Raw genomic sequence first — 8723 nt, 5'->3', positions numbered from 1 at the left:
ACCAAAAAACTAAGAATCGATTTTATAAGCAGGAGAGAAAAGATAGATTATACATAAAGGACGGACAAGCTTACAGCCACCTTCTCAACAGAAACAATAGGCTCCAGACGACAGTGGGATGGTATCTTCAATATGCTGAGAAAAAAAATCATCAACCTGGAATTCTATACCCAGTGAAAATATTTTTAAATGTATTTTATTGATTTTTTATAGAGAGGAAGGGAGAGGGATAGAGAGTTAGAAACATCTATCAGCCGCCTCCTGCACACCCTCTACTGGGAATGTGCCCGCAACCAAGGTACATGCCCTTGACCGGAATCGAACCTGGGACCCTTGAGTCTGCAGGCTGACGCTCTATCCACCGAGCCAAACCAGTTAGGGCGGTGAAAATATCTTTTAACAATGGGGATTAAATACAGTTGTTTTAGATGGACAAAACCAGAAAATTTGCTACCCATAGGCCCTCACTAAAAATATTCCAAAGAAAAATGATTCCAGGTTGAAGGTCTGAGGTACAGAAAGGAATGAAGAACTAAGAAAGTTAAAATGTGGGCAAAAATTGTTTTTGGAATATATTAAAGTATATATACCTGGCATGTGCTCGTCAATAGTAGTAGTGATGATGGTGATGATGATGATGATGATGATGGATGGTAGTAGTGATGATGATGATGATGGTGGTGGTGATGAAGATGGTGATGATGAAGATGGTGATGACACCAATGGTGAATACAGTTTGCAGGATGGTTATATAGAAAGAGCACAGGATTAATAACAGGAAAACTCAGGTTTAATCATAAAACTTCCAGTTATTAGTTGAACGAGTTTGAGAAAATTACTTCTACTCTCTGTGGTTTTATGACATATTAGAGAGGGATAAAAATAGTGCTCATATAATTTTTTTTGAGAAATAAAAATAGAAAATGCATTTAAAACACAGATTACAGAGCTTGGTACAGAGTTGAAACTTTGATCTCAGTTTGAATCTCAACTTCTCTAAGTCTGGAAATGGAGGGGTAAGAGGTGGAGAAAGGTGGATAGGGGATCAATTGCTTATGGGTGTTAAGAGATGCGGCTGTCGGCCACGCGGCCTCCCTCCGACCCTCTGGGCTCAGAGGTCTGGCAAACTTTCCTGCCCAGATCCCTGGTTTTTTACCTTTCCAGGGGAGCTCTGCCCTTCCCGGCTGTAAACCGTCTCACCAGCTGAGTAAATTCGCCAATTCGGGGTGGGTGTTATTAGTTTCAGCTGCTTACTCCAGTTTGCTCCGGGACAAGACCTGGGACGCTTCTGCCTATATCGCCGCCATCTTGCTTCTCCCTCCTTATGGGTGTTAAAAACAAAAGCTACCGCCCTAGCTGGTTTGGCTCAGTGGATATAGCATCAGCCTGTGGACTGAAGGGTCCCAGGTTTGATTCTGGTCAAGGGCACATGCCCAGGTTGTGGGCTAGATCCCCAGTAGGGGGCATGCAGGAGGCAGCCCATCAATGATTCTCATCATTGATGTTTCTCTCTCTCTCTCCCTCTCTCTCTCTCTCTCTCTCTCTCTCTCTCTCTCTCTCTCTCCTTTCCTCTCTGAAATCAATAAAAATATATATTTTTAAAAAAGCTACCATGCATTCAGCGTCCACTAAGCCCTAGGCACGGCCATGGCCTTTGTATAACTTACTTGTCAGCAGCATTTCTAGTACGCTTAACAAGGGAAGCAGGTGATTTTTAACACTTTCCTTCCTCAATGTAACAAAATTATTTAAGTAATAGTCATACAATAACCAGTAATATTATTTTCTCAATGGCTATTTAGTTCTAAAACAATAAACAATTTAAAAAGAAATACCAATGTTACATACATTTAAATTCAGCAAAATAGTTAATTTATGAATTAAAATTTTCACTTACAAAACAAAAATACCACACCTCTCAGTTTGCAAGCTTGCGTGCGCCCCAACCATTATGAACTTACTTTCCAAACGAACACGCGGAACTGCGTTCACGTGTATTGGGTGCAAACCACTTAACTGAAAGTTCTTTGAATTAACTTCTGTGTAGGATACAATATTCAATAAAGGGTGAGTAATAAAAATGCGCTAATTTGAAACTTGCCTACATGTTATTAAAACTCAAATGTAATAGCAGCAATTACTTATAAGTTAGGCCAACAAAACATTTTTTTTCCAGGGGTATTTTATTACTAGCATTATTTAGAATGGCCAATGTGTGGTGTTAATAAAAAGCAAATAAACGTCTAGCTTTATTATTGTTTAAAAATTATCTAGAGACAATTGCCTGCATACAGGGTGACTGCTCTCATGGGTACACCCTTAACACGTCTTCATATGCCACTGACTTCGATATTTCCTTCAGGAATGGTCATCGTAGTTGGGGCTCTCACTTTTGAACTTCAAATTTCTGATATCTTTGTGCATCATTTAAAATGATCTCTTTTAAGACCTATCTTTCTATCCGCCCATCTAAAATGAATGTGTGTGTACATACACACACCTAAATGTATAGTAAACAGATCATTAATGTCATGCTATGTGATTTTTTAAAAACTTTCCCTTAAGGTGTCTTGGAGATATTTCCAAATTAGTACACATAGGGAAAATTACCTCAGTAAAAATGGTTACATGGCATTTTATCGTGTCGATGCACCCTGATTGTCAAAGTAATTTAAAAAACCGAAGTGTAACACACATAGAAAAACATATTCAGGACACAGTTGTATAAACTAATGAATTTCTGGGAAACCAGCCCATTGGTGTAACCACCACATATGCCAAGAAATAGAAGATTATCAGCACCCTCATGTTCCCATTGCTTTCTCTCAAACGTCACCTCCATTGTGACTTCGATCACCGTGGCTTATTTTTTTTTTTTTTTAAGCTTTATATACATGGACTCATACAGGGGGTAGGCACTTATATCTGACTTTGTGAGATGTGGCCATATTATTGCATAGATCATTGGTTCATTTTATTTTCTTATTGATCTATGGTATTCTATCTTATGGCCATACCACAGTTTATTTATTCATTCTACTATTGACAGGGATTTGGGTTGTTTGCAGTTTGGGGCTAAAATGAAAAATGCAGCCACGCACAATCTTCAACCTGCCGCTTGGCGCCTACGTGTGCTCACATTTCTGTGGAGGAGGGATGCGAGGGTCGGCATGTATTTCGTTTTAGTCCACATTCTTGCCTTGTTCCTAACCTGAGGGGGAAGCACTGTCTTTTACCGTTAAGAACGATGCTAGCGATAGTTTTTTGTAGCTGCCCCTTCCCAGGGTGAGAAAGTTTGCTTCTATTCGTAGTTTGCTGAGTTTTTAAAGCATGAAGGAGTGTTCAATTTTTTTCAACTGCTGCTCCTAAATTTTTTTGAAATGATCATGTGGTTTTTCTCCTCTATCCTATGAATACTGTAAATTGCATTGATTGATTTTCAAATCTTAAACCAAGCCTTCATTTCTGGAATAAACTCTACCTGGTTATGATGCATTGTCTTTTTTATGTATGGCTAGTTTTTATCTGCTAATAGTTATTAAGAGTTATATATGTATGTATTTTTTAATTTTTTAAATCCTCACCCAAAGATAGATATTTCTTAAATGGATTTTTTTTCATCTTTTGTAATATATATATTTATTAATTGTTTTTATTTTTATTTTATTGTTGACAGTATTACGGATGTCCCCCAATTTCTCCCCTCCTGTACCCCCTCCTCCCAGCCCCTACCCCACCGCAGGCCTTCACCACACTGTTGTCTATGTCCATTGGTCATGCATGTATGTATGTAAGCTCTTTGGTGACCCAGCTCTCTGCCCTCATGCAGCTTACATTCTGGTAGGGGAAGACAGACAAGACACAAAAGAAGTAAAATATACTACGGAGGGGCAAAAGTAGGTTTACAGCTGGGAGTATGGGAAACACAGTTGATTCTGGCATTATCATGTATTCATCATTGTACTGCTTTCCCTTGAGCAACTGTACGCCTACTTTTGCCGCCCTTCCATTGATCGTCATTACCTGCCCTGGAAGAGATAAAGCCCAGGGAGGCGACAAGAAGTGCCAGGAAAGGCACTGGTGACCTTCAGTGTCCGACCTACAGAAACATGGCAAGAACAATGCAAATAACTCTCAGATACTCATCAGCCATCCTCCCCAGATGCTAATCCATTGCCCCATATACCCTCCTCCCCCACCTCTGAACCACTTAAACATAAGACGGCCATATGATGCCTTTACCTATAGAGCAGTGGTTCTCAACCTTGGCTGCACATTAGAATCACCTGGGAATCTTTTTAAAATCCTGATTTCTGGGCCTCACCCTCCGGAAATTCTGTTTCTTTGTTATGGGGTGGGGCCACAACATTTAGGAACAAAGAAACAGAATTTCCGGAGGATGAGGCCCAGAAATCAGGATTTTAAAAAGATTCCCAGGTGATTGTAATGTGCAGCCAAGGTTGAGAACCACTGGTCTAGAGATTTCTGAAAACAAGGACTGCTCTTAGGTAACCACAGGTGATCACAGCCAGGTGATGAGGCCTGCTGTCCGCTCTGCACTCAGGTGTGTGCGGCATCTGCGCAGGCGCACAGCCAGCCTCTCAGGCGTCCGCCCCCCGCCGGGTCCACCGACTGGCGGGTCCAGGCACTGCCAGGAGCGGCCTGCGGTCTCCGCCTGCAGCTACCTGGTCCAGGTGAGCACAGAGGGATGCGGTGGTGGCCGCAGGAGCAGGGGCAGGACTCAGGGGTCCTGGGGCAGGAGGGCAGAGCGAGCGCCACCGGGAGGAGGTGGTGCCAGGCAGGCTTCCTGGCCCAGGCCCCCAACACCGAGGTGCAGCTTGTCACCTGCTGCAGGGACCGGCCGAGCGCCCAGGCAGAGGGACACGGCGTGAGGCCACGGCAGGCCCGGCACTCAGCCTGCAGGGACCCAGCAGGTGGCCGAGGTGGTGGGCTGGGGATGAGGCGGCCCTGCAGTGGGTGGGTGTCCTCCTCTATGATCCGAGGGGCTGGGATTCCCCCCCTCCAGGTGCTCACCTGGAAGCACGTCGGTCGGCCCCACTGCCACAATGAGTCCCCGCAGGTCAGTGTGTTTCTGTTTCCCGGGTGGGCGGTGAGCCCAGCCTCACGCCCCATGAGAACGCACAGAGCAGCTGCCACACTGCCCTGGTGGGCCTGTGGGCCAGCGAGGTCCATGGGACAATCCCCCCCGCCCCTGGCCCAACTGGGAGCCCGACCATGTGGGTGTCCACTTTCCTGAGCGGGTCCCTGATTTCTTTAGGACCTGGTGGCCATCCTGGAGGGGACACCTCGTCCAGGGTGAGGGCTGGCCTCTCTGGCCTGGTGCAGGGCACACGTGGCAATGATGCCGTGTGGAAGGAGAGAACGGCCTCTTTCCGTTCCTGACGACCAGCGTCCCACCTCCCACACCATTTCCCTGGCACCCCCTGTCGCCGGGGTGACAGGCTGTCGGGAGCCTTTGTCAGGCCTAATGGAGACCGAGCCCTAGGATTCCTCAACAGCTTACTTCTCTTGTGATATTGACAGATGGAAAAGGGATTTGGGGGACGTCTGGGATGCAGCCACGGGCCTGGGGGTCGGGACACGGAGGCCCCCACACCCCAGCCAGGCACTCCCTCTGGCCAGGTGCCTCCTCCCCTAGCCTCAGACTCCCTCCCCAGGTAGGTGGACCCCATCATCTCTCGGCTCCTCCCAGCTTCGAAGTTCTCTGCTCCAAATCTGTCCATCAAACAGTATTCTGAGGGCTTCGGAGGGAAGCTGGCTGTTCGACATTATCCCACACACCCGTCTCACACCTTCCAGAGTTCCGAAGTCTCTTTTGATTGGCATGTCAAGTGGACACATTCTTGGACTGGAGGGGCTCCGTCTGGGACCCCCTTCTTCCTAGAGCTGACTGGTCCCCTCCAATCCTGCAGGTCTGTGTCCTCCTGACGGCGAGATGCACAGCGAGTTACAACGTCTCCTAGAGGAGGGCCTGCGTGTTAACCTGCAGGCCCCGCTCCTCCTCAGTGTGACGGGGGCAGGCAGAGAGACGGTTACAGAAACTGTGAGTATCAGAGGGTGGAAAAAGCCCATTGGCTCAGAGTAAGAATCCTCAGTAAGTTATGTAACCCATTGGGCGTGTTATCTCTGTCGGAGAGCCATCCTCTGCTCCCCAAGTTGACGGGTGAAGAAATTTCTAGTTAAAGCCCATTCGTCCTTTTAGTCAAGACCCGGTATCCAAGGGATACACTGTCTTTGGACATGGTGGCCACCAGGTGCAGGCACGGCCCTCCACTGTTCCAGGTGCTCGTCCATATTTCCCAGCCTCCCTTGCAGTTAGGTTGGGTCCCCTGACTAGCTCCGGCCAATGGGCTGTGAGTAGACATGCCATGCGTCACTTCTGGGCTGAGGCAGTTAAGAGCCAGTGTGACTCTTTGGTGTCCCTGGAGGCCAGGAGGTGTGGCGAGAAGGGCAGGAGACAGCGGGGGAAATGATGCTTTTCTTGTGCAAACCTCTATGGCTAGGGACCTTCGCTGACTGCAGCTTGGCCGGCTAACATGAGGCTGTAGAAAGAAGTGGGACCCACACCACTGGGACCCTGACTTGGGATCCTAACTCTGCCGGGACTGGCTGCCTGACTTGGTTTTCCCACCTGTCAAATGGGACGCCGGTGTCTCAGCGACAGGGTGGGCGTGCGGAGAGTGGACGCAAGGCGTCCAGCCAGTGCCTGGCACACAGGAGGTGCGCAGACTGTGCGGGTTCTCCTCTGGAAGCCCAGCCCCAGCACCCCACTCCTCTGGGGGGTCACAGTCTGATAGGGAGACAGACCCCTATTAGCTAAGTCCCATCAATTAGCCCTACACGCGAGCGTTTGGTCGAAGTCACACCTGGGCCTGGCGTGACTGCAGCCCTTCTGAGAACTGTGTGAATTCCCCGTTCTCCCTCCACGCTGCACACACAGGACCCAAGGCCGCGGAGCCACCTGGAGTCCATTCTGCCCCTGGCCTGAGCGTTCTTTCTTTCTTTTTAAAAAATGCATTCTTATTGATTTCGGAGAGAGAGGAAGGCAGAGGGAGAGATAGAAACATCAATGATGAGAGAGAGAGTCATGGATCACAACCCAGGCATGTGCCCTGACTGGGAATCGAACTGTGACCTCCTGGTTCATGGCTCAACACCCAACCACTGAGCCACCCCAGCCAGGGCACGTGGGGAGACAGGTCTTAAAGAAGTTCCTCTCTGATCTTTAAGCTGGAGCCAGGCTGCTTTCCTTGCCTGGAGGATTTTTCAGGTGTGTGTGGGGTGGGGTGGGAGGAGCCCTGCTTCTATTATATGCAAAATGGTTTCAGTACAAACCCGAGAGACCTGTCTTTTACCCGGTTCCATTTTCTGTAACTCTTGTCACTTACTATCAGGACTGCAATGTAGTCAGTTCTTTGTTGTCTCTTGTTTCTTATTCTTTGTTTATTTAACCCCCAAATGAAAATGAAACCCAACCACAAACCAAGCTAAGGCCTCAGGTGCTGAGGAGTGTGAGGGCTGCTGTGCTGGAGTCACCTTCTGCAGATGCTGAGAGCCTGCTTACAGGAGTGGGGAGGTTGGGGGTGGGGGGCTGGAGGGTGGAGAGGTGGCGGGGGGGGGGGGGTGAGGGGTGCTCTGGGGGCCCAGGAGAGGCTTTTTAGCCTCCAGTGCTTCCTCTACTGAAGTGTGGCTTTCCCTGAGTCCTGCCATTATAGTTGGAGTTGGAAGTTTGCTCGAAGCCTGGAGCTAGGATGAGAGGTTATTGCGGGGTTTTGGGGGTGATGTCAGGATGGAAGGGGGAACCTGCCATTGTCTTGGCCTCATGACTTTTATAGTCCAGTCATCGCTGCTCGACCTGAGGGTGACAGGAGGGTGGACAGTTCTCGTCAACATCCTCTTTGCAAATACAAAGCCTGTGGGTTGTAGGCGAGGCCGGTGGCCTGGGAGCCTCCAGGGCAGGCGCTCCTCTGGGCTGTCCAGCTCTGCCGCCTGCGCCTCGCTCGGGCCCACATGCAGCCGGAGCCTGTGTTAGTCTCCTGGGGCTGCCGTGACTGAAGTACCGCAAACCGGGTGGCTCAGAACCAGACACTGACTGCCTCCCAGCTCTGGAGGCCGGAGGCTGGCCTGCAGGTGTCGGCCCAGCCAGGCTCCCGCCGAAGGCTCTGGGAGGGGGGGGTGGGGGAGGGGGGGGCCTTCCTCACCCTGAGGAGCTGCACTGGGCATTCTTGGAGGTCCTTGTCTCCGTAGACCTATGAACTCTCCCCTGTGTGTCTCTCTCTGCGTGTCATCTCCTTTTCCTATAAGGACTCAAGTCACATTGGATAAAGGTGCACTCAATCCGGTGTGACCTCCCCTGAGCTCAGCACACCTGCAAAGACCCTGTTTCTGACTGAGGTTGTAACTGGACAACCAGTGGGTCCGCGCTGCCTGTCACTACTTGAGCCAATTCAGCAGAGACAGGGTTGAATCCTATATGAGCGTTTATCCCAATCCTGCCGGCAGCATGGGAGCAGCAGGTCAGCCACAAACATCTGCTCTGCACCCCCCATAAGGCAGCTGCTTGTATTGGGTAGAAGGACAAAGATTACCTGGGGAAGTAGGCTAAAGGGTAAGCCAAATGGGCAGTTAACAGATATGCAAAAGGGCTGGGTCTTCAAAGGGCTGACGACTCTGGTTCCGCAGCAAAGTTGTTCATCTTTCCC

The sequence above is a fragment of the Myotis yumanensis genome, unplaced genomic scaffold (assembly GCF_028538775.1).
Source record: "Myotis yumanensis isolate MYYU_CA2020_CCGP unplaced genomic scaffold, mMyoYum1.0.hap1 SCAF_1, whole genome shotgun sequence".
Classification (NCBI taxonomy): Eukaryota; Metazoa; Chordata; class Mammalia; order Chiroptera; family Vespertilionidae; genus Myotis; species Myotis yumanensis.
The sequence above is the reverse complement of the archived record's forward strand: the minus strand, read 5'-3'. Positions refer to the sequence as shown.